Source organism: Malus sylvestris, chromosome 7 (assembly GCF_916048215.2).
Source record: "Malus sylvestris chromosome 7, drMalSylv7.2, whole genome shotgun sequence".
Lineage (NCBI taxonomy): Eukaryota > Viridiplantae > Streptophyta > Magnoliopsida > Rosales > Rosaceae > Malus > Malus sylvestris.
Genome location: NC_062266.1, coordinates 31,789,014 through 31,816,389, shown reverse-complemented (window position 1 = coordinate 31,816,389; position 27,376 = coordinate 31,789,014). Strand labels below are relative to the sequence as shown.

The 27,376-nt window shown below is 38.8% G+C and overlaps 1 long non-coding RNA gene and 2 pseudogenes across 1 annotated transcript in view; 1 reads left to right on the top strand and 2 right to left on the bottom strand.

The window, feature by feature from the left end:
* LOC126630808 (uncharacterized) overlaps positions 1-16,509 on the top strand; it is a 17,405-nt gene extending 896 nt beyond the window's left edge. Inside the window, exons 2-3 of the long non-coding RNA XR_007626118.1 lie at positions 2,284-2,427; positions 16,335-16,509. This is a non-coding gene — a long non-coding RNA (uncharacterized LOC126630808). The remainder of the gene's footprint in view (positions 1-2,283; positions 2,428-16,334) is intronic.
* The window catches only part of LOC126630802 (disease resistance protein RPM1-like), a 38,018-nt pseudogene extending 19,191 nt beyond the window's left edge, over positions 1-18,827 (bottom strand).
* On the bottom strand, positions 1,741-27,376 carry LOC126630801 (disease resistance protein RPM1-like; annotated as a pseudogene).

Sequence of the window (27,376 nt, the reverse complement as noted above, 5' to 3'; positions counted from 1 at the left end):
TTGTCCCCCTTCCTTTTGTTTATACTATTGATTGTTTATTAGCCGAAAGTTGGCCACTTGGCCACTAATTCAACACGATCATCAATTGATGTGGTAATCATAGAAAATGATCAAAAAATTCATTGTTTTGGGACATGACTAGGAGAACAGCAAACCAATGCTTCTGAAATCACTTACACGAGGGCTGATAACCTTCTGCTGACAGGAACCATTCCTTCGCCTCCTCCGCCTCCCGACCAGTCTCCGGCCGAGTGAAATCGTAGAACTTGGGCGCATCGAATTCATAGTCCATATCAATTTCTCCCCCCTTGAAAGCCTTCCTAACGAACTCCACCATTTCTTCGTCCATCTCTCTCTCCCCCCTCTGAACCAGCTTTCAGGCAAATGAGCCAGCGAATTTTAAAAGTAACTTATATCATAATATTCTGGAATGTATTATTCCATTGCTGATTCTCCCGTCCTCGAAAAGCTTTCGGGACTTTCGACGAAACGATCGGGTTTGAAATCTTCCCGGGAAATCAAAATTCCGAAACAGAGGGAGAGAGGGAGAGAGAGAAAGAGAGAGAGAGAGATTATATATAAATATGTGTATATATATGTATGTAGAAGTTTTAATTAAGGTTAATGTGAAACCCTAATTGAAATTTGTGATATGTGAAGAAGAAGAATGGAAGATTGGATATTTGTTTTGGGCGATAATTTCGGATTGTTTTTAAGAAGGCAAACTCAACAACAAAAGGAAAGACGATGAAGACAGAGGAGGAGGACGACTTTTCTTAGCGCCCAAGGTTGAGAGAAATGTTCCTCCGGTCCAGAATTTTGAAATGGTGGGCTTCATTCCTCTACCCCAAACGCTTGTTTTGTGGGCCCTCACCTTACGTATTCGTTCGTTGTGCCTAACTAAATGGGAGTTTTAAGGGTATAGACTTATAGAATGCATCCAAACCTTTGGCGGTTGAATTTTGATACTATGAGACGGTTAATTTTAGAATATTCAGACCAAATGACATAAGAATCTCACGTTTTTATAATTTTCAAGCCAAATAAGCCAATAAGCAATTTTGATTTTTTTTTTTAATTTTAATTCCATTTGTAAACAAGTATATCAAATTTGACAACCATAAAGAACTATTTTTTCTCCATTGATGCGAGGATACATGTATAAACGCATATTATGTTTTTCAAATATATCATATCATGACAAATTTAACTATATTAAATATATGTGCCTGAATTAATCTGTATATGCAAAAGGAGAAGGTTCAACACTTCAAATTTCTAAAATTCACAATCTACCCTTTGGTTAACAAAATTTCTAAAATCCACAATCCTACAAATTAATATCAAGAAAATAAAATAGTAAAGAATTGGTAAGTAGAAAAAAAATTGGATCTTTAGGTTAAGTTGAACCAAAATATATGATTTAATTTACTAAATCATGTTCTTCAATCTTATTACTTTTCTCAGTTAATTGAATTGTTGATCAAGGGACAAAACCCAACAAAATTTGAAGGGTTTTTATTCATTTTTACAGCAAAGATACGAGGTAAATAGTTGTCACTTATCACCTGTAAAAACTTGATTCATTCATAAAAAAATCAATGAAATTTTATCATGTCATTTGAGCATTTCGAGTTTGAGGTGATGATAGCTTTTTATTTTAATTTTTAATAAAAAAAACAATTTATTATAACCACCAATAAAATTACAAGGAAAATGCTAAGAAGACCACACCACACCTAAACAAGGATAGGAGAGCTAACAATTTAGACACCCCCAATATTATTGATCAAGTTGGAATCAAGCATTCGACCAAAACGAAAAGTCGGAATCATACAGGGAGTGGACTTTATAGTCGCCATATCTCGGGCCAGACTTGTAACCAAAACCGACATGTCGTATATGTTTAACAATCCAATAATGTGGGCCATTATTTGGATCCATTTGCCGTGCAAACTCCTTCGGCATGTCATCAAACCCAAGATATCTCAGATTTCGGAGATGGTGGATGCCAGATGGCACCTCCTTCAGTTGTGGGCAACGATCAATGTGAAACTCTTGGAGAAGAGGCATAACCCTATTGTCTATAATCAATGAATTTAGTCCCTCCATGTCCTTGAGTTCCAGAGTCCTAAGTTTCTGAAATCCTCCTTTCTCAAAATGCAGCTGTTCGCCGTCATATCCCATTTGTCCCAAACGAAGCTCCATCAGATTAGGTAGATTTTTAAGGGCTTTCAATGGGGAATCTCTCAACCTTGACCAATAAATCTCCAATCTGACGAGGTGTTGAAGATTTGAAATCCAACTTGGCAACTGCTCGAAACGCCCCTTCAAGTGCAGACGCCGAATAAATTCTGGTGGAGTTGAAATGGATTCTAGATCAAGGACTTCATCTTCACTTATTGCACTTAAATCTAGAGATTCAAGGTGTTTCATCTTTTCAATTGAAGCACACAGAGCCCTTCCATCTTCACGTTTCAATTTTTTTATGCCTAACCTCCGCAGCTGCCTTAACTTGCCCAGTTCTTTGATTAGCTTGATCCCTCCATGATTCGCCTCCACATGGTACAGTTTTTGCAAAGCTTGTAAGTATCCAATACCTTCATGTATCTTCACTCCTCTTTCCCTATTCAAGCAAAAGTCCATGCTGTAGTCACGATAGTAGGCCAAAAGAAACCGTAGCTTAACAAGCTTATTGATCTTCGCTGGTATTTCATACACCAAAGACTGTTTTAGATCCAGGGTTTCTAAGTTTTGCAGATTGCCTATGGAATCTGGAAGCAACTCCACCTTTGTATTCCTCAGGCTTAAGTACGTCAAGAGATACAAATCCCCCACATATTTCGGAAGTTGATTGATTGGAGCATCCATGAAATCCAATACCTTCAGAAGTTTAAAGTTTCCCCTCAATGTATTGAGAAAAGACTCGGGCCATTCTTCTTGGTTGAAAGTAAATACAGAACGGATGTGAGACTCTGTAATGCTTCCCAAGGCATCAGAGGGACTGATGGTCATTGAGATGTTAGCAGTTCATAAAACTCATTAACCAAAAGCTACAACAACAGGGTACTAGGATTACAATACAACTAACTCATCCAGAATATAAAGCAGTGTATAGCATATTATTAACAGCAAGAACACCTACCTGCGTTCGATGCCATGTCTGAGCCACAAGTTGGTCTTCTACTCCCACTACTCAATAGCTCCTTTACTGTCAGAATAGGTCTCGGTAATTTCTTAGGGTTTTTACGTATGGGAGCAGGGACTACAACTTCATATATTTATATATATCTCAGTTAGAGTTACGCCACCGGCCTATCAACGGTCGTACACCCTTATCATCTAAAACGATGATAGAGTCCTATCATGGTTCAATATCTTTGCATTAAACCCTTATCAGGATTATAATTAAGTTAGCTGCATGAATATAAGACTCCATAATCCTTATGTGTTGGAGATCAACTATATCACTTTTCATAACAAATAACCCGGAAACAAGTTACTTGTCATTCACGTGATACCAAACACTTATTGACATTCACTAGAACTTTTACATTCTCCCACTTGAATGTCAATGAGAAATCTCAACTCACAAGGACTCACGGTGATCACTGAGCCTTCAAAATTTGCAACCAACCTTTCTTGACGACGTGTCACTAAAAGCTGAATGTCGAACCAAGGAAAGTAAAGAACAAGTCGGTCTGTACTTTGCATTCCATGATTACAGACACATTTAACTTAAAGCACAATGTCGCCAGCAAAGTCATGATAACAAGAATCATTAACCAAAACAATGATTCACAACATAAGCACATTAGCTGTTAAGATAAAATATGAATGAAAAATTCAAATCATACTAGTTGCTGATTGAATCAAAATAATGAGAGTACTGACAAAACCAACCATATTCAAACATGATTATCACAGTTAATAGAGTGTTTACTCCCACTCATTAACTGATTCAAAAGTCTCTTTAACACCCATATTGAAAACATGGCTTTTGAACACTCCCACTGGTAGAGCCTTAGTCATGGGATCTGCCACCATAAGAGCCGTGCCTATATGTTGAATATCAATAGTCCCTTTCTTAACTTCATCCCTTACTTTTAAGTATTTCATGTCCATCAATCTATTTGCCAAGGACCTCTTGTTGTTCTTTGAGAAGAACACAGCTGCCTTGTTGTCATAAAATAACTTCAATGGTCTGTCAATTCTGTCCACAACTTGCAACCCTTTTATCATATTTCTTAACCACACTGCTTGCTTGGTTGCTGTGTAACAACCAATGAATTCAGCTTCCATTGTCGATGATGCAATCGACTTTTGCTTGGCACTTTTCCACGAAATCGCACCACCAGCAAGTAAGAATAAGTATCCATTGGTTGATCTTCTATCATCTACACATCCTGCAAAATCTGAATCTGTGTATGCCACTAATTCCAACTGGTCAACCTGACTGTAGACAAGCATATAATCTCTGGTCCTTTTCAAATATCGCAACACTTTCTTGGCTACAGTCCAATGAGCTGCCCCAGGATTTGATTGAAATCTTCTTAGTACACTCACTGCAAATGCTAAGTCCGGTCTCGTGCATACTTGAGCATACATCAAACTGCCCACAAGTGATGCATAAGGTTTGGATTTCATGCTGTCCTTTTCCAAATCGTTCTTGGGACTTTGATCATTGCTGAACTTGTCTCCCTTTCCAATTGGCAATTCACCACTGGAGCAATTTTCCATATTGAATCTCTTGGTCACTCTATCAATGTACAATCGTTGAGAGAGGCCAAGAGCTTTCTTGCTTCTATCTCGAACAATCTCGATTCCTAAAACAAATTTGGCTTCTCCCAAATCTTTCATGTCAAAGCTGTTAGATAACATTTGTTTGGTTGAATGTAGAAGAGTCATATCTGAACTAGCAATCAAGATATCGTCAACGTATAATACTAAAAACACAACTTTAGAACCACTTATCTTTATATACACACACTCATCCATCTTGTTTTCATGAAAGCTAAATGCAGCCATAACTTGATCAAACTTCTTGTTCCATTGCCGAGATGCTTGTTTCAATCCATAAATGGATTTGTTCAGTTTGCATATTAGTGATTCCTTCCCCTTTTCAACAAATCCTGGTGGCTGGTGCATATAAATATCTTCTTCAAGATCGCCATTGAGAAATGCGGTCTTTACATCCATTTGATGAAGTTCTAGGTCAAAATGAGCGGTTAGGGCTAGAATCACTCGCATAGAATCCTTTGTGGACACGGGGGAGAAGGTTTCATTGTAATCGATCCCTTCTCTTTGAGTGAAACCTTTGGCCACTAATCGTGCCTTATGTTTGTCAACATTGCCCTGGGAGTCTCTTTTGGTCTTAAAGACCCATTTACAACCTACTGTCTTTGTGAGACCTGCAGGTTTTGGTACAAGGCTCTAAACCTGGTTTGTGTGCATTGAGTCAATTTCTTCAGTCATGGCTTGATGCCAAAGTGGTGCCCTTATGCTAGTAATGGCTTGGTGATACGTTGCAGGATCATCTTCATCGTCGAGACTATATTCTGCTTCATTTAAGTAGACAAAATCTGGGAGCATAATTGTTTTCCTGGCTCTTTGGGATCTTCTAACATTTTCAGCAACTGGTACTTCGAGTGGTGGTTCATTCCCTGTGGTAGTGATATTCATTGGCTGCTCATAAATCTCTTCATTTGTGTCGTTAGTCTCAGCAGCATTATTTGGAGTTCCCTCTTCCATGAAGGAGATTGGTGCTGCATTTTGCGTTTCAGGCGGAGTAGATAATACCTGTGGTGGGGAAATCTGCAACCCCAATGTTATTTCTTGCTGATTAAGCAAGAAAGTGTCATCATTTCTCAGTTCCTCAAACTCAAGTGACTGAGAAGTAATGGCATCCGCACCTAACTCCTCAGGTTCTTCTACAAACTTTGCATTGTGAGTCTCCATAATTCGAGAGGGACCATGTTGACAGTAAAATTTAGACCCCTTTGACTTTTCTGAATAACCAACAAACCTGCAACTCATTGTTCGTGGATCAAGCTTTTTCTCGTTTGGATTATAGAATCGAGCCTCGGCTTTACAACCCCATACGTGAAAGTGATTAAAACTTGGTCTTCTTCCAGTCCAGGCTTCAAAAGGCACTACTGTCACTGACTTGCTCGGAACCCTATTGATGATGTAGTTGGCAGTTTTCAAAGCTTCCCCCCATAGAAATATAGGTAGCTTTGCATGTGCAAACATGGACCGAATCATGTCTTTTAAAGTCCTGTTCCTCCTTTCTGCCACCCCGTTTTGTTGTGGAGTCCCTGGAGTGGTGTATTGAGCAACTATGCCATTTTCTTGAAGGTATGTAGCAAAAGGACCTTTGTGCTGTCCAGCTTCGGTATACCTGCCAAAATACTCACCACCTCTATCGGATCTTACTATTTTAATATGTTTTTCCAATTGTTTTTCAACCTCTAACCTAAAAACCTTAAAACAATTTAAAGCTTCAGATTTCTCAGAAATTAAGTAAACAAAGGCAAAACGTGAAAAGTCATCAATGAAAGTGATGAAATAGGACTTTCCACATAAGGTTTTGTTTGGGAAGGGTCCACAAATGTCAGTATGAATGATTTCAAGTAGAAGTTGACTGCGAGTTGAACCCAATTTTCTTGTGTTGGTGAGTTTTCCTTTAAAACAATCTGTGCAGGTTTGAAAATCATTAAAATCCAATTGAGGTAACAAGTTTTGTTTGCATAGGGTGATAATTCTTTCTTTCGAAATGTGCCCCAACCTCTTGTGCCAAAGCATAGAGGATTTTTCTAAAGTGAGCACTCTTTTAGAACCAATACCTTGAACGTGAAAACATTCATGGACATATGAACATTCCATTTGCCACATATCAGTTTGTAAGTAAGCGATACCAAGCAAGGAATTCATATTATTTGATTCGAAAAACCTTACACTTTTATCATCCCCAACAAAAGAAATGCCTAACTGAACTAATTTGGATGCAGAAATTAAACTCCTTCTCATTGAAGGTACATAAAGTACTGGATTCAACTCTAAAATAAAACCTGATGACATGACTAATTTAACACTGCCAATAGACTCAACAGCAACCTTACTCCCATTCCCAACATAGACATTGTAGACTTCATTGTTTACTTCCTTTGTTTTTGAGAAGCCCTGCAAGGAGTTAGTTATGTGAATGGAACATCCAGTATCAAACCACCAACTTTTAGAGGGAATGTAAATCAAATTGGACTCTACACAGACAAAAACATTTGTTATTTTACCTTTCTTTGTAAGCCAGTTTTTGAAACCAATGCAGTTCTTTCTCATATGGCCTGACTCTTTGCAAAAATAGCACTCCTTTTCCTTTTCTATTTCAGTGTTCAGGGGTTTAAGTTTGAAAGATCCTTTAGAGGTTTTAGCATTTTTAAAAGAAGAAGAAATTATATTCTTCTTCTTCTTCTTACCAGCAGAAAACGATGAACCAGCACTGAGGGGTTTTGTCCCTTTCTCCATTTGCACCAGATTCACTTCACCAGTCTTGTCAGTTTTAAGTCGATCTTCCTCTTGAACACACATTGAAATCAGCTCATTTATCCCCCACTTGTCTTTCTGCGTGTTGTACGACACCTTAAGCTGACCATACTTAGCAGGTAATGAGTTTAGAGCCATATGTACCAAAAACTGATCAGTCATGGGTACCTCTAAGTCTTTCAGCTTCAAGGAAAGATCAACCATCCTGAGAATGTGTTCTCTCACACTCCCAGTGCCATCAAATTTCATGGAGGTAAGCTGTGTGAGAAGCGTACCTGTCTCAGCCTTTTCTGATTCCATAAACTTTTCCCCAACCGCAGCTAGAAACGCCTTGGCATTGTCAAGTTTTGGAATTCCTCCTTTGACAGGTTGTGTCATGGCTTTCTTCATAATCATCAGTGACATTCTATTAGCCCTCTCCCACTTGTCAAAGTTCAGTTTCTCCTCGGCTGTGTTTTTATCAGTCAAGACTGCAGGTTTGTCTTCTCTTAACGCTAGGTCGAGATCCATCAGTCCTAAAACTATCTCGACATCCTCTTTCCACTTCTTGAAGTTGGAACCAGTAAGAGTTTCAATGTTATTGAAGTTAAGAGAGGTCATATGCGGAGCTGCGGATAGACATAAACGAAAACAAAAAATCTTTGTGTCAGAAATCTTACTTAGCATCTTAACATTCAGTGAGAAAACTTTTACATACTGTTTTCTCATTTCAACAATAAGCATATGAACACAGCAACATCTTTGGACAGATGCTGTTCATATTAATTTTGTATAGTTGGAAGATAAGATACAAGGTCAATTTACATGTATTTCAACACTTTTGAGCAGATGAATAATGTAATCTTGTCAATCTCACAGTTCCAGTATACATTGAATCATCTAACTGATTTGAATAATAAACACTTTTGAGCAGATTATTATTCAATCATTCTTAAATGAGTCATTATCTCCACATATTTGATTCACAAGACAAACAATAAGCTAAACACTTTTGAGCAGAATAGGTATTGTTTTCTTGTTTTAGTTGTTCACATGTTATCATTATGATAATATGAACCCGTCTTGCACTTCTTCTTTAGTTTCTGCGTTCGATGATATCTGCCATTGTTAGAGAATCTTTTCCTGTGAAACTTGAACAAACGCATCATTCTGATATAAAATGTATATATATAGATATGTATATATATACACACACTTATATAACCAAGTTTTAATATATATATATATATATATATATATATATATGCAAGCATGGCATCTACATTGATAGAGATTTGAAACTTATATTAGATATGACGAAAAGTTTGCAGCGGAACGACCAAGATCTTAAAGATAATATTCAATAGAGTAAGTTCTAGTATGAACCCTAGCCATGTTGAGTGGCTCTGATACCACATGTTAGCAGTTCATAAAACTCATTAACCAAAAGCTACAACAACAGGGTACTAGGATTACAATACAACTAACTCATCCAGAATATAAAGCAGTGTATAGCATATTATTAACAGCAAGAACACCTACCTGCGTTCGATGCCATGTCTGAGCCACAAGTTGGTCTTCTACTCCCACTACTCAATAGCTCCTTTACTGTCAGAATAGGTCTCAGTAATTTCTTAGGGTTTTTACGTATGGGAGCAGGGACTACAACTTCATATATTTATATATATCTCAGTTAGAGTTACGCCACCGGCCTATCAACGGTCGTACACCCTTATCATCTAAAACGATGATAGAGTCCTATCATGGTTCAATATCTTTGCATTAAACCCTTATCAGGATTATAATTAAGTTAGCTGCATGAATATAAGACTCCATAATCCTTATGTGTTGGAGATCAACTATATCACTTTTCATAACAAATAACCCGGAAACAAGTTACTTGTCATTCACGTGATACCAAACACTTATTGACATTCACTAGAACTTTTACATGAGAGACGTCGAGTTGTTGGCTTAAAAGCTGACTCGTCTTTTGATAACACATGACAGAAGCATGAATCCACACACTTTTTAAGGAGGACCTCACGCAAAAGATCATGAACTCGACATTCTCTAGCTTTTCCATCTATGTGAACTTCCGACACTTGAACCAGGCTTCTGTGAATTAGCTCAGTCAAGTATTCCTCTCCAACCTCTTCCAGTGTCTTGCCCTTCTTCAATTTTACAAACCCTTCAGCAATCCACAACCGAATCAATCTTACGCAATTAATTGAGTAGTCCTCTGGAAAGATGCCAAAGTATAAGGCGCATGATTTGAGGTAATATGGTAGATGGTGATAGCTGAGGGATAGGATTCTTGTGAGGCTTGTAAGATGGGGATTGCTTGCCATTCATGCACAACTTTAACTTTCGTTGACAGCAGACCACCTATGCAAACAATTGCCAAAGGTAGTCCCTCGCACTTTCTAACGATTTCCAGTGACATATCTTTTAACTCTGGAGGGCAATTTCCCTCCAATTCAAATTGAAATACCTTCTTACAAAACAATTCCCATGCCTTGTTTGGAGGCAGAGGTTGCAAGTGATGGACATGAACAAAACAAGATCTTTTGCAAAAATCGGCAACATCTTGACTCCTTGTAGTAATCATTATTCGTCCGCCTTTATTATCCGGTAAAGCATGTTCTATAGCCCCCCAAAAATCTACTCTCCACACATCATCAAACACAACAACATACCTCTTTTGCTGCAAATACTCTCTTGATTTTCTGATCAGGGACTTCTCATCCATTGTGTCAATTCCCTCTGGGAAATTCTCCTTCCTTGAACTGCAGAACATTTTGACTACCGTCCTCAGAAGATCCTCCACCTTGAATGTCTGGGACACCGTAACCCAAGCGTAGCAATCAAATTGGTCCAACACCGCGTGATTGTCATAAACTTTATTGGCAAGAGTGGTCTTCCCAAGTCCTCCCATGCCAACCACAGATATCACTTCGCGTCTCGGCGCTCCTCCTACCAACAAATCAGTTAGCTCTTTCCTGGCAGATTCAATCCCCACCACTTCAGCCTCCTCAATGAAAAGGGAAGCCACTCGAGGGTCATGCCAAGGAAGAGTCTTTTCGCCATTATCTCGACCTTGCTGGTCAATGGAACTGAGTTCGTATCTTTTTCTTCTTTCCTGAATATCCCGAACCAATTCTTTCATATGGTCAACTTTCGAAACTATCGCATCCTGTGATCTCGTTTTTTTAGCCAACCGGATAATTTTATGGAAAAAACAAATGAATCCAGGATCTTGATGGTGCCGTGTGATGCGGAGCAAATATTCATCAATGACATCTTCAATGGAAAAGGCTGCATCTCTTACTTGGTTGACCCAAGTTTTGACACTGTCGTTTGTCGTCTCTCCATCTGCTGCCGCCTTAGCATCTGCGTCCTTGAGGAATGATCGGATGCTCTCTAGCTCGTCTTTGATGAAATTAACTTCTTTGCGTACGTCTCTTGAAAGGTTTGCTTCTGTGGTGATGAGTAGTTGAATTAACTTGTCGATCACAAAGCATACAATTTGTTCTGCCATATAATATGAGCATGCAACAACCCCAAACTATATGCGAGCTGGTTGGTTTGGATGAGTGAACAGTTGTTCAAAAAAAAAAATTGGGAATCGAGAAGCAAAATCCAAAAACAAGAAGAAACAGCAAGAAGCCGGAGCAAATTGAATGCTGTGAAGCAGATGGCTTGGGTGACAAGAAAATCAGAAACTATGAAGCAAATTGAGTGAATTGATGAATTGAAATGTTCAGATACCTTTCTTATTTAGTCCTTCCGAATCAATTCCCCTGGTTCAATTTTACAAAACCTTTAGCGATCCACATTCGAATCTTACGCAACTAATTGAGTAGTCCTCACGAAATACCTTTTCTACAAAACAATTCCCATGCCTTGCTTGAATGCAGAGGCTGCAAGCGATAAAGCATGTTCTATGCCTTGCTTGAAGAATAGAGATTTTGGATGCGGTATCTCACATTTTTGTAATTTTCAAGGCAAATAAGCCGATAAGAGATTTTGATAACTGTTCTTTTTAAATTTAATTCCGTTTGTAAAATAAAGAATTTTTTTTTTCTGCATTTGCATGCGTGGATACATAACTCCGCCTGTGTAAGTTTATCTTACATTGCCGGTCCCAAGCCCGGATAAAGGAGGAGGGGGAGGGCGTCAGGTAGTCGACAGCCGGCACTCCATGATTACGTCGAATCCTTATGAAAATGAATCCAGAACGAAATTGCGCTAAAGCTAGGGCGTCACCCGTAAGTGGCGCGCTGTGTGGCCCGAGCACAGTGATAAGTGAGCAAGGGTCGCTGTATCTCCATCGGCACCCGGATGCAGTGTTAAAGGAGCAAGGGGGCCATAGAAACTTCTTTTCGAATGACTCCACTCAAAGTTGTTTGGGAGCATATGCTCCTATCAACTTTACACGGGACACACAAAAGAAGTATTTTGATCCTATTAGACGGGGGAGGGTGAAGAAGCTAGGACAAAATGGTAGAGTTCAAGAGAGCAAAATGCGTTTAGGAACGTGGAATATAGGAACCTTAACAGGAAAATCTATGGAAGTAGTGGAAGTTATGGTGAGGAGAAGGATAAATATTATGTGCCTACAAGAAACTAAGTGGGTTGGTCGTAAGGCAAAGGATCTAGAAAACTCAGGGTTTAAACTTTGGTATTCGGGCACAAATAGAACGAGAAACGGTGTTGGCATCATCTTGGACAAGACCTTGACACAAGATGTTGTAGATGTCAAGAGGGTAAGAGATAGAATCATGGCAATCAAGATTGTAATAAGACAAGAACTTATCAATGTGATTAGTGCGTACGCACCTCAAGTAGGGTTGGATATGAGTTCGAAGGAGAAATTTTGGGAAGACCTTGGAGACTTGGTGCAAGGAATTGCTCAGACGGAGAAGTTATTTATAGGAGGAAATTTAAATGGACACGTGGGCAGGGAGACAGGCAACTATGGAGGTTTTCATGGTGGCCATGGTTTTGGGGAGAGAAACGAGGATGGGGAAGCTATCTTGGATTTTGCAATGGCATATGATCTCTTCTTAGCCAACACCTTCTTTAAGAAGAGAGAAGAACATGTGATCACCTACAAGAGTGGGTCGTCAAAAAACACAAATAGATTTTCTTCTAATGAGGAAAGGGGATCGTATAACTTGTAAGGATTGCAAAGTTATACCAGGAGAGAGCGTGGCTAATCAACATCGCTTGTTGGTGATGGATGTACATATCAAAAGAGTGAGAAAAAAGAACAAGACTTGGAAGTGCCCAAGGACTAGATGGTGGAATCTAAAAGAAGAAAAACAAGTCATTTTCAAAGAGAAAGTAATCACCCAGTGTGTGTGGGATAGAGAGGGGGAAGCTAGCCAAATGTGGGATTCCATGGCTAGTTGTATCCGAAAAGTAGCAAAAGAGGTATTAGGAGAGTCCAAGGGCTTTTCCCCACACCAAAAGGAATCTTGGTGGTGGAATGAGGAGGTACAAACAAAGGTGAAGGCTAAGAAGGAATGTTGTAAAGCCTTATACAAGGATAGGACCGATGAAAATGGTGAAAGGTATAGAAAAGCGAAGCAAGAGGCGAAGAAAGTTGTGAGAGAAGCGGCTTATGACGATATGTATAAGCGACTAGATACCAAAGAAAGAGAGTTGGATATCTATAAACTAGCTAGAGCAAGGGAAAAGAAGACAAGGGACCTAAACCAAGTGAGGTGCATCAAGGATGAGGATGGAAAGGTTCTTTCTACAGAGAACGCGGTTAAAGACAGATGGAAAGGTTATTTTCATAATCTTTTCAATGAAGGACATGAAATGAGTGCTTCTTTAGGGGAGTTGAGTAACTCAGAAGAGTGTAGAAACTACTCTTTTTATCGTCGAATCCGGAAAGAAGAAGTGGTTGTAGCTTTGAAGAAGATGAAGCATAGAAAAGCAGTAGGCCTAGACGATATACCAATCGAAGTGTGGAAAGTTTTGGGAGAGACAGGTATAACATGGCTCACTGACCTTTTCAATAGGATTTTGAAAAAGAAGAAGATGCCAAATGAGTGGCGAACGAGCACTTTGGTGCCTATCTACAAGAATAAGGGCGACGTACAAAATTGCATGAACTATAGGGGCATTAAGCTAATGAGTCATACAATGAAGCTCTGGGAGAGAGTCATTGAGCATAGATTGAGGCAAGAGACACGGGTTTCAGACAACCAATTCGGGTTCATGCCAGGGCGCTCAACCATGGAGGCAATCTATCTCTTACGAAGATTGATGGAAAGATATAGAGATGGAAAAAAGGATTTACACATGGTCTTTATAGATTTGGAAAAAGCGTATGATAGGGTCCCAAGAGACATTCTTTGGAGGATTTTAGAGAAGAAAGGAGTACGAGTAGCATATATCCAAGCTATAAAGGATATGTATGAAGGAGTAAAGACTGCCGTAAGAACTCATGAAGGACAAACCGAAAGCTTTCCCATAACTGTAGGATTACATCAAGGCTCATCCTTAAGTCCTTACCTTTTTGCGTTGGTAATGGATGAGTTAACAGGACATATTCAAGATGATATTCCTTGGTGTATGCTTTTCGCAGACGATATAGTGTTGATAGATGAAACTCAGGAAGGGGTAAATGCAAAGCTTAACCTTTGGAGAGAAGTGTTGGAATCTAAAAGTCTTCGCCTAAGCCGATCAAAGACAGAATATATGGAGTGCAAGTTCAGTGCAACTGGAGGCCAAAACGAGTTAGGGGTGAGGATCGGAGATCAAGAAATACCAAAGAGCGACCGTTTTCGTTACCTAAGATCTATCTTGCAAAAGAACGGAGAATTAGATGAAGATCTCAACCATAGAATACAAGCTGGATGGATGAAGTGGAAGAGTGCATCCGGCGTGTTGTGTGACCGCCGTATGCCACTGAAGCTCAAGGGAAAATTTTATAGGACGGCAATAAGGCCAGCGATGCTGTATGGCACAGAATGTGGGCGGTGAAGCATTAACATGTACACAAAATGGGTGTAGCGGAGATGAGGATGCTTCGTTGGATGTGTGGGCACACAAGAAATGATAAGATTAGGAATGTGGATATCCGGGGTAAAGTAGGAGTAGCCGAAATTGAAGGAAAGATGAGAGAAAATCGATTACGGTGGTTTGGACATGTGCAAAAAAGGCCTACTGACGCTCCGATTAGAAGATGCGACTATGGGACAGAGGTTCAGGGCCGAAGGGGTAGAGGAAGACCTAGGAAAACTTTGGAAGATACTCTAAGAAAAAACTTAGAGTACTTGGATCTAACGGAGGACATGACACAGGACCGAGCACAATGGCGTTCAAAGATTCATATAGCCGATCACACTCAGTGACTTGGATTTTCCAAGTCTCCAACCGAGAAGTTTTCCTCACTCGGGAAATTAAGGGAATACTACCTCAACCTACATGTTCCATTCACAAAGCTTCAACATACAAACTTCAACAAAAGAAAATTCAGATAACTTAGCGAAGAAGGCTTTGGTGTATTTAACACAATATGTTGAAATGAAGGAAAGCTATTTATTGATATCCTCTATAAGTTACAAATATGTACATATACATGAGTCAAAATAAACAAACAAGAGGGAGCCTTCATAAAGGTTGCTTAGGAGAAGTCTCAGCAGTCGGTAGAGCCCCAGAAAGAGCAGGCACTGGAGGGGGATCATTTGGAGCCTCAGTACTGGACAGAACCCTAGAAGGAGGAGGCAGCAGAGGCTAGAGGGGGAGAGGGTAGGAAGAGAGAGCAGAGCTCCCGAATTGTTTTTGTGTTTGTATTTCTTTTGTAAATTTTGATTTTTTTTTAATTTTATTCCATTTATAATTAAGTATATAAAATTTTACAACCACAAAGAATTGTTTTTCTACATTTGCATGCGAGGATATATATACGAATGCATATTATGTATTTCAAATGTGCCATATCATGATACAAACATGAACTATATTGAATATATGTGATTGAATTAATCTGTATATACAAAAGGAGAAGACTGAACACTTCAAAAAAAAAAAAAAAACATAGAGACGAAAGAGCCCCTCCCAGTCAATCTACACAAGAACCAAGGCTAGCAGAGCTAACAATTGAATCTTAACGGCCCATGAGCCTGTAGTATTTAGACACTCCCATTTTTTTTATCAAGTTGGAATCAGGCATTCCACCAAAACGAAAAGTCGGAATCATACAGGGAGTGGCTTTCAGCTTTGCCATTTCCCGGGCCAAAGTTGTAAACAAAACGAACATTTCGTATATGTTTAACAATCCAATAATGTGGGCCATTATTTGGATCCATTTGTCTTGCAAACTCCTTCGGCATGCCATAAAACAAAAGATGTCTCAGATTTTGGAGATGGTGGATGCCAGAGGGCACCTCCTTCAGTTGTGGGGAAGGTCCAATGTGAAACTCTTGGAGAAGAGGCATAACCCCTTTGTCTATGATCAATGAATTTAGTGCCTCCATGTCCTTGAGTACCAGAATCCTAAGTTTCTGAAATCCTCCTTCCTCAAAATGCAGCTGCCTGCCATCATATCCCATTTGTCCGAAACGAAGCTCCAACAGATTAGGTAGATTTTGAAGGGCTTTCAATGGAGAATCTCTCAACCCTGACCAATAAATCACCAATCTGACGAGTTGTTGAAGATTTGAAATCCAACTTGGCAACTGTTCTAAACGCCCCTTCAACCACAGAGACCGAATAAATTCTGGCGGAGTTGAAATGGATTGTAGATCAAGGACTTCATCTTCACTTATTGCACTTAAATCTAGCGATTCAAGGTGATTCATCTTTTCAATACAAGCACACAGAGCCTTTCCATCTTCACGTTTCAATTTTTTTAGTCCTAACTTTCGTAGCTGCCTCAACTTTCCCAGTTCATTGATTAGCTTGATCCCTCCATGATTCGCCTCCACATAGTACAATTTTTGCAAATCTTGTAAGCATCCAACACCTTCATGCATCTTCACTCCTCTTTCCCTATTCATGCAAAAATCCATGTTGTAGTTGCGATAGTAGGCCAAAAGATGCCGCAGCTTAACAAGCTTATTGATCTTGGCCGGTATTTGATACACCAAAGACTGTTTTAGATCCAGGGTTTCTAAGTTTTGCAGATTGCCTATGGAGTCTGGAAGCAACTCCACCTTTGTATTTCTCAGGCTTAAGTACGTCAGGAGATACAAATCCCCCACATATTTCGGAAGTTGATTGATTGGAGCGTCCATGAGATCCAATACTTTCAGAAGTTTACAGTTTCCACTCCATGAATTGAGGAAAGACTCGGGCCATTCTTTTTGGTTGAAAGTAAACACAGAACGGATGTGAGTCTGTGTAATGCTTCCCAAGGCATCAGAGGGACTAATGGCCATTGAGAGACGTCGAGTTGTTGGCTTAAAAGCTGACTCGTCTTTTGATAACACATGACAAAAGCATGAATCCGCACACATTTTAAGGAGGACCTCATAGAAAAGATCATGAACCCGACATTCTCTAGCTTTTCCATCCCTGTAAACCTTTGACACTTGAACCAGGCTTCTGTGAATTAGCTCAGTCAAGTATTCCTCTCCAACCTCTTCTAGTGTCTTGCCCTTCTTCAATTTTACAAACCCTTCAGCAATCCACAACCGAATCAATCTTACGCAATTAATTGAGTAGTCCTCTGGAAATATGCCAAAGTACAAGACACATGATTTGAGGTAATATGGTAGATGGTGATAGCTGAGGGATAGGATTCTTGTGAGGCTTGTAAGATGGGGATTGCTTTGTAACTCTGAACTCAAGCTATTGTATAACTTCTGCCATTCATTCACACCTTTAACTTTCGTTGACAGCAGACCACCTATGCAAACAATTGCCAAAGGTAGTCCCTCGCACTTTTTAATGATTTCCCGTGACATATCTTCTAACTCTGGAGGGCAATTTCCCTCCAATTCAAACTGGAATGCCTTTCTACAAAACAATTTCCATGCATTTGTTGGAGACAGAGGTTGCAAGTGATGAACATGAACAAAACAAGATTTTTTGCAAAAATCGGCAACATCTTGAATCCTTGTAGTAATCATTATTCGTCCGCCTTTATTATCCGGTAAAGCATGTTCTATAGCCCCCCAAAAATCTACTTTCCACACATCATCAAACACAACAACATACCTCTTTTGCTGCAAATACTCTCTTGATTTTCTGATTAGGGACTCCTCATCCATTGTGTCAATTCCCTCTGGGAAATTCTCCTTACTTGAATTGTAGAACATTTTGATTACCTTCCTCAGAAGATCCTCCACCCTATATGTCTGGGACACCGGAATCCAAGCGTAGCAATCAAAGTGGTCCATCACCATCTGACTGTCATAAACTTTCTTGGCTAGAGTGGTCTTCCCAAGTCCTCCCATGCCAACCACTGATATCACTTCGCGTCTCGGTGCTCCTCCGACCAGCAAATTAGTCAGCTTTGCTCTGGCAGATTCAATCCCCACAACTTCAGCTTCCTCAATGAAAAGCGAAGCCACTCGAGGGTCATGCCACGGAAGAGTCTTTTCGCCATTATCTTGACCTTGCTGGTCAATGGAACTGAATTCGTATCTTTCACTTCTTGCCTTGATTTCACGAACCAATTCCTTCATACTATTAACTTTCAAAACTATCCCATCACGTGATCTCATTCTCTTAGCCAACCAAATAATTTTGTTGTAAAAACGAACGAATCCACGATCTTGATGATGCCGTGCGATGCGGAGCAAATATTCATCAATGACATCTTCAATGTAAAAAGCTGCTTCTCTTACTTGGTTGACCCAAGTTTTGACACTGTCATTTGTCGTCTCTCCATCTGCTGCAGCCTTAGCATCTGCGTCCTTGAGGAATGATCGGATGCTATCTAGCTCGTCTTTGATGAAACCAACTTCTTTGCGTACGTCTCTTGAAAGGTTTGCCTCTGTGGTGATGAGTAGTTGAATTAACTTGTCGATCACAAAGCATACAATTTGTTCTGCCATATAATATGAGCATCCAACAACCCCAAACTATATGCTCTCTGTTTGGTTTGGGTGAGCAAACGGTTGCTCGGAAAAAAAAAACGGGAATCAAAGGTAGAGAAAGGAAATCTGAAAACTAGAAGAAGCAAGAATCAGGAGCAATTTGAATGCTGTGAAGCAGATGGCTTTGGTATCAAGAAAATCAGAAACAATGAAGCAGATTGAGAAAATTGATAGATTGAAATGTTCACACCTTTCTTATTACCTTTAGACAGGGGCTTCTGTAGATCGTGATTAAAGGTCTAGACCGCCAATAACCTTTTAATAGCTAGCAACTTATTTGATGCTTTCCTGTGGCTTTGCTTTTATTTTGTTTATGACGAGAATCTAGTAATGTGGATGACAGGACAGCTATCTTTGATCGATACTTGTCTTGAAAAAGTTTGGGTTAGGACACTCAACAGTAGTAGCAAATTTTATACAAAGGTTTTTTTTTTTTTTAATTTTTTTTTTACCATCTTTACCTAATAATTCGATGTTATGTGGAAGAAATTTTTTAGTGATATTTATTATTGGATCAGAATGTTACATCGTGATAAACATGTTTTATACAAGTCTTACCATTATCCGTGGCATCTCCTAGAAGAACATGATGTTGGCAGTTGGAAATAAAAAAGAATTATGATTTGAGCATCCAGAGGTACAAGGTATTCTGGTGCTAAGTAAGACTTACCTGTGCTTAGGCGTTCACAAGCCAGAATCACACAGGTCGTGAATCTTAGATACGTTTCATGTTGTCCTAAGCTTGTAAATAAAAATAACATCTCGTATAAGCTCAACAATCCAATAATATCGGCCATTTTTGGATCCTCATCTCGTGGGAATTGTTTCGGCATGTTAATAAATCTAAGAATTGTTGAAAGTTTTGCTTCTGTGGTGATGACTGGTGAAATTAACTTGTACCATTGCTTCTGCCATTTAGCTCTTACCTTATACAACCAAGTACCTCTATTGCTTTTGCTCTGGAATCAGGTTTCAACACACTATCTGTGTTATTTTTTTCTCTAAATCAACGAGGAAAAGTGAAGAAAAAGAAAAGGGGTAAAGATGGAAGAGATGGAAACTTTCAGTATTGAATTAGGAAATTTTTTCATTGTTACGGAAACACAAGTAGTATATTATATATTTTTATGTAAGTGGTGAAAAAATTAATTTATTAAGTTATTAACTTTTTAACACATATATCTCACTATTTATATAATAACATATGATATACTGCTTCGTATGACTGTCACATTGAAAAATCTCTCAATTAATTAAAATGCCACTACCCTGCCCTAAACATAGCTGTGCCCACACTACAATTTGAGCCTTCCGTCAAAAAGGTCATTAATACTAGAATAACACTTGTCTACAATCTAAGACATATAAGCCTTACATAGATAGATTAAATCTAAGCCCTACAGTTGTCAAATTGACTCGAGTAAATCATAGCAACCTGAATCAAGGAAACCAGTATACAATTTACTTTTCAGCAATCCGTGCTTGGATATTTTTGTATTCTTTCTGATAGGGTTGCAGACGTAACAAATGAAATCTAGACCATGTGTTTTGCCCTTTGATTCAAATCTTCCATCGATCGATCACGATTACCATGCACAGTGCAGAGTTTGTTTCATTTTCCGTAGTTAATTCATGGTGGAACCTGAACTAAAACGGTTGGAAGTAGAATTCTTTTCTCTTCTATTATCATTCTATTCCTTCCTCTCTTCATCCTCTTTTTTATCTTTTCATTTATATAAAAAATTTAAAACAAGATATTGACGTAACTTAATGGTAATTATTTAAATAGAAAGGGATGAAAGAAGAGAGAGATTAGAAATGGAGAGAATCTTACTCCGCCTTAAAAGGAGGTAATGTTAGGGTGTCTAAATTTATAAACAAAATTTTGTAAATTAAATGACATAGAAATTGATGATTGAATTATAACTTAAACATTAATAAACATGATCATTTGTAAATTTTAATGATAAATATAATTTTCTAAGCATTACCTTAATAAGACCATCTCCAACCCTTGGGCTAAAATCTAAAATTTTTAGCTCAGAAATAGTTTTTCTGCTCCAACCATTCTGTCCTAAATTTTTAGCCTCAAATTATTAAAGAATGATTTTAGGCTAATTTGTTTCTTAAAGTAACTTTTTTAAAAGAAAAAAAATTATGTAGACTATCTTAATTTAATTTTATGAACATTTTAACCTAAAAATATTTAGATTCTGACAAATATTGAAAAATCACAAACCAATACCATGAAACTCATTAAACCCTATGAAAAAATATGAAAGACATAAAAGATTTTTTTGTAATTACTTTAGCCGTTATATTTAAATTTGAACCGTTAAATATTTTTTTTACTGTTGAATTTCATCAAATTAGATCGTAACCGTTGAATTCAATGAATTTCCAAATATAAAACTAAATAAAATACACATATAGTGGGTCAGCCCCACTAATCATGGGCTAAATCTGGCTTTCAGCTTTTAGTTTTTAGCCCACATATTTAACATAAATTGAGTTGAATTTGGAGGGAGAATAAAACCTAAAAAATAACATTTAGCCCAAAATTGAAGATGATATAAGAGACTAAAACGATATCGTGGTAAGCCTTCTATGTTGAGAGCCTTTCGACACGGAAAAGTCTTACGTACAGCTGGCAAGGCCTTTTCTTTCCTTCAGTTTTCGGCTTTTTGCCCTTTTTCAAGTGTATTGAAACTTGAGTATTAATTTTTAATCTTTAAATTCTTGGCCCATCAGTTAATTTGTTCGAGTGTGAGAATTAGTCACCGTAGGCATTGATTATCTGGGTTGTTGTGAGAAACAATCATTGTTGCTGGCTCACATTAACTCCTCACAAACATCATGTACGCCACATCTTGGTCCGAACTTGTCACTAAAAAGAACATCTTGTATATGTTCAACAATCCAATAATGCTGCCCATTATTTGGTCCATATTTTGTTGGTACTCTTTCGGCATGCCAACAAATCTAAGAAAGCTTAGATTTCTGAGGTACTGGATGCCAGAGGGCACCTGCTTCAGTTGAGTGGAAGGCCCAATTTGTAACTCTCGGACAAGAGGCGTGGCCCCATTGTCCATGATCAATGAGTTTAGTCCAGGCAATGAGTCCTTGAGTTTTAGCACCCGAGTTCCTTAAAGCCTCTCTCAAAATGCACTTGCACACCATCATATGCCTTGTATCAGAACCTAAGCTCCACCAAATTAGGAAGGTTTTGAAGGGCTTTCAGTGGGGCACTGTCAACCTTGACCAAAAAATTCGTAGCTTGACGAGTTATTGAAGCTTTCGAGTCCAAACTTGACAACTTCTATAGAGGCCCCCTCAAGTTGAGAAAACCGAAATAGATTCGGGTGGAATTGAAATGGATTGTCCCAAACGAAGATCCGATAGATTAGGTAGATTTTGAAGGGCTTTCAATGGGGAATCTCTCAACCTTGACAGATAAATCCTCAATCTGACGAGGTGTTGAAGATTTGAAATCCAACTTGGCAACTGCTCTAAACGCCCCCTCAAGTACAGAGACCGAATAAATTCTGGTGGAGTTGAAATGGATTCTAGATCAAGGACTTCATCTTCACTTATTGCATTTAAATCTAGAGATTCAAGATGATTCATCTTTTCAATAAATGCACACAGAGCCCTTCCATCTTCACGTTTCAAGTTTTTTAGGCCTAACTTCCGTAGCTGCCTTAACTTTTCGAATGCTTTAATTAGGTTGATTTCGCCGTGATTTGTTTCCACATGGTATATATGATAGCACCCAAATCTCTAAGCCCTATTCAACCTGCAACTCTGCAAGTAACACAGAGGCTAGAAAGGGAGAGGGAAGGAAGAGAGAGAAGAGCTCCCGAACAGTTTTTGTGTTTGTATTTCTTTTGTAAATTTTGATAATTTTTTTTTAATTTAATTCCATTTGTAAATATGTATATAAAATTTTACAACCATATAGCATGTCTATATTCACGTTTGGATGCGAGGATACAAGTACGAACTCATATTGTGTATTTCAAATGTGTCATATCTGATACAAACATTAACTATATTGAATGTATGTGACTGAATTAAAATCTATATACAAAAAGAGAAGACTCAACACTTCAAATTTCTAAAATCCACAATCCTAGAACTTGGGCGCATCAAATTCATGGTCCATGTCAATTTCTCCCCCCTCGAAAGCCTCCCTAACGAACTCCACCATTTCTTCGTCCATCTCTCTCTCCCCCTCCCTCTGAACCAGCTTTCAGGCAAATGAGCCAGCGAATTTTAAAAGTAATTTATATCATAATATTCTGGAATGTCTTATTCCATTGCTGATTCTCCCGTTCTCAAAAAGCTTTCGGGACTTCCGACGAAACGATCGGGTTCGAAACCTTCCTCGGAAATCAAAATTCCGAAACAGATGAGGAGAGAGAGAGGTAATATATAAATATGTGTATGTATGTACTTAGAAATTTTGATTAAGCTTAATGTGAAACCTTAATTGAAATTTGTGATATGTGAAGAAGAAGAAATGGAAGATTGGATATTTGTTTTGGGCGATAATTTCGGTTGGTTTTAGGAGGGCAAACTCAGAAACAAAAGGAAAGACGACGAAGACAGAGGAGGAGGAGGACCTTTCTTAGCGCCCAAGGTTGAGAGAAATGTTCCTCCGGTTCAGAATTTTGAAATGGTGGGCTCCATTCCTCTACCCCAAACGCTTGTTTTATGGGCCCTCACCTTACATTTTCGTTCGTTGTGCCTAACTAAATGGGAGTTTTAAGGGTATAGACTATACTTATAGGATGCATTTAAACCTTTGGCGGTTGAATTTTGATACTACGAGCCGGTTAATTGTAGAATATTCAGACCAAATGACATAAGAATCTCAAGTTTTGTAATTTTCAAGCCAAATAAGCCAATAAGCAATTTCTATTTTATTTATTTTTGAATTTTAATTCTATATGTAAACTGGTATATCAAATTTGACAACCATAAAGAACTAATTTTCTACATTTGCATGCGAGGATACATGTACAAACGCATATTATGTATTCCAAATATATCATATCATGAATATTTAACTATATTAAATATATGTGGCTGACTTAATCTGTATATGCAAAAGGAGAAGGCTCAACACTCCACATTTCTAAAATTCACAATCTACCCTTTGGTTAACAAAATTTCTAAAATCCACAATCCTACAAATTAATATCAAGAAAATAAAATAGTAAAGAATTGGTAAGTAGAAAAAAAAATTGGATCTTTAGGTTAAGTTGAACCAAAATATATGATTTAATTTACTAAATCATGTTCTTCAATCTTATTACTTTTCTCAGTTAATTGAATTGTTGATCAAGGGACAAAACCCAAAAAAATTTGAAGGTTTTTTATTCATTTTTACAGCAAAGATACGAGGTAAATAGTTGTCACTTATCACCTGTAAAAACTTGATTCATTCATAAAAAAAATCAATGAAATTTTATCATGTCATTTGAGCATTTCGAGTTTGAGGTGATGATAGCTTTTTATTTTAATTTTTAATAAAAAAACAATTTATTATAACCACCAATAAAATTACAAGGAAAATGCTAAGAAGACCACACCACACCTAAACAAGGATAGGAGAGCTAACAATTTAGACACCCCCCAAATTATTGATCAAGTTGGAATCAGGCATTCGACCAAAACGAAAAGTCGGAATCATACAGGGAGTGCGTTTCGTATTCGTCATATCTCGGGTCAGACTTGTAACCAAAAATGACATGTCATATATGTTTAACAATCCAATAATGTGGGCCATTATTTGGATCCATTTGTCGTGCGAACTCCTTCGGCATGCTATAAAACACAAGAAATCTCAGATTTCGGAGATGGTGGATGCCAGATGGCACCTCCTTCAATTGTGGGCAACGTCCTATGTAAAAATCTTGGAGAAGAGGCATAACCCCATTGTCTATAATCAATGAATTTAGTCCCTCCATGTCCATGAGAATGAGCTTCCTAAGTTTCTGAAATCCTCCTTCCCCAAAATGCAGCTGCCCGCCATCATTTGCCATGTCTCCTAAATGAAGCTCCAACAGATTAGGCAAATTTTGAAGGGCTTTCAATGGGGAATCTCTCAACCTTGACCAATAAATCCCCAATCTGACGAGTTGTTGAAGATTTGAAATCCAACTTGGCAACTGCTCCAAACGCCCCTTCAAGAACAGAGTCCGAATAAATTATGGTGGAGTTGAAATGGATTCTAGATCAAGGACTTCATCTTCACTTATTGCAATTAACTCTAGAGATTCAAGGTGTTTCATCTTTTCAATACAAGCACACAATGCCCTTCCATCTTCACGTTTCAATTTTTTTAGTCCTAGCTTCCGCAGCTGCCTCAACTTTCCCAGTTCTTTGATTAGGTCGATCCCTCCATGATTCACCTCCACAAGGGACAGTTTTTGCAAAGCTTGTAAGCATCCAATACCTTCATGTATCTTCACTCCTCTTTCCCAATTCGAGCAGAACTCCATGCCGTAGTCACGATAGTAGGCCAAAAGATGCCGCAGCTTAACAAGCTTATTGATCTTGGCTGGTATTTCATACACCAAAGACTGTTTTAGATCCAGGGTTTCTAAGTTTTGCAGATTGCCTATGGAGTCTGGAAGCAACTCCACCTTCGTATTCCTCAGGCTTAAGTACGTCAAGAGATGCAAATCCCCCAAATATTTCGGAAGTTGATTGATTGGAGCATCCATGAAATCCAACACTTTCACAAGTTTAAAGTTTTCTCTCAATGTATTGAGAAAAGACTCGGGCCATTCTTCTTGGTTGAAAGTAAATACAGAACGGATCTGAGACTGTGTAATGCTTCCCGAGGCATCAGAGGGACTGATGGCTATTGAGAGACGTCGAGTTGTTGGCTTAAAAGCTGACTCGTCTTTTGATAACACATGACAGAAGCATGAATCCACACACTTTTTAAGGAGGACCTCACGCAAAAGATCATGAACTCGACATTCTCTAGCTTTTCCATCTATGTGAACTTCCGACACTTGAACCAGGCTTCTGTGAATTAGCTCAGTCAAGTATTCCTCTCCAACCTCTTCCAGTGTCTTGCCCTTCTTCAATTTTACAAACCCTTCAGCAATCCACAACCGAATCAATCTTACGCAATTAATTGAGTAGTCCTCTGGAAAGATGCCAAAGTATAAGGCGCATGATTTGAGGTAATATGGTAGATGGTGATAGCTGAGGGATAGGATTCTTGTGAGGCTTGTAAGATGGGGATTGCTTTCTAACTCTGAACTCAAGCTATTGTATAACTTCTGCCATTCATGCACAACTTTAACTTTCGTTGACAGCAGACCACCCATGCAAACAATTGCCAAAGGTAGTCCTCCGCACTTTCTAACGATTTCCAGTGACATCTCTTTTAACTCTGGAGGGCAATTTCCCTCCAGTTCAAATTGAAATGCCTTCTTACAAAACAATTCCCATGCCTCGTTTGGAGGCAGAGGTTGCAAGTGATGAACATGAACAAAGCAAGATCTTTTGCAAAAATCGGCAACATCTTGACTCCTTGTAGTAATCATTATTCGTCCCCCTATATTATCCGGTAAAGCATGTTCTATAGCCTCCCAAAAATCTACTTTCCACACATCATCAAACACAACAACATACCTCTTTTGCTGCAAACACTCTCTTGATTTTCTGATCAGGGACTCCTCATCCATTGCGTCGATTCCCTCTGGGAAATTCTCCTTCTCCTTCCTTGAACTGCAGAACATTTTGACTACCGTCCTCAGAAGATCCTCCACCCTGTACGACTGGGACACCGTAATCCAAGCGTAGCATTTAAAGTGGTCCATCACTGTCAGACTGTCATAAACTTTCCTGGCAAGAGTGGTCTTCCCAAGTCCTCCCATGCCAACCACAGATATCACTTCGCGTCTCGGTGCTCCTCCGACCAACAAAGCAGTCAGCTCTTTTCTGGCAGATTCAATCCCCACCACTTCAGCCTCCTCAATGAAAAGGGAAGCCACTCGAGGGTCATGCCGAGGAAGACTCTTTTCGCCATCATCTCGACCTTGCTGGTCAATGGAACTGAGTTCGTATCTTTTTCTTCTTTCCTGAATATCCCGAACCAATTCTTTCATGTGGTCAACTTTCGAAACTATCGCATCCTGTGATCTCGTTTTTTTAGCCAACCGGATAATTTTATGGAAAAAACGAATGAATCCAGGATCTTGATGGTGCCGTCTGATGCGGAGCAAATATTCATCAATGACATCTTCAATGGAAAAAGCTGCATCTCTTACTTGGTTGACCCAAGTTTTGACACTGTCGTTTGTCGTCTCTCCATCTGCTGCCGCCTTAGCATCTGCGTCCTTGAGGAATGATCGGATGCTCTCTAGCTCGGTTTTGATGAAACCAACTTCTTTGCTTACGTCTCTTGAAAGGTTTGCTTCTGTGGTGATGAGTAGTTGAATTAGCTTGTCGATCACAAAGCATACAATTTGTTCTGCCATATATCCAACAACCCCAAATTATATGCTAGCTGTTTGGTTTGGGTGAGGAAACGGTTGCTCCGACAAAACCAAAGAAAAGTGGGAATCAAGGGTGGAGAAACGAAATCTGAAAACAAGAAGAAGAAGCATGAAGCAGGAGCAAATTGAATGCTGTGAAGCAGATGGCTTGGGTATCAAGAAAAGCAGAAACAGTGAAGCAAATGGAGAGAATTGATGAATTGGAATGTACAGATACCCTTCTTATTAACTTTAAACAGGGGCAACTGTACAGCATGATTAAAG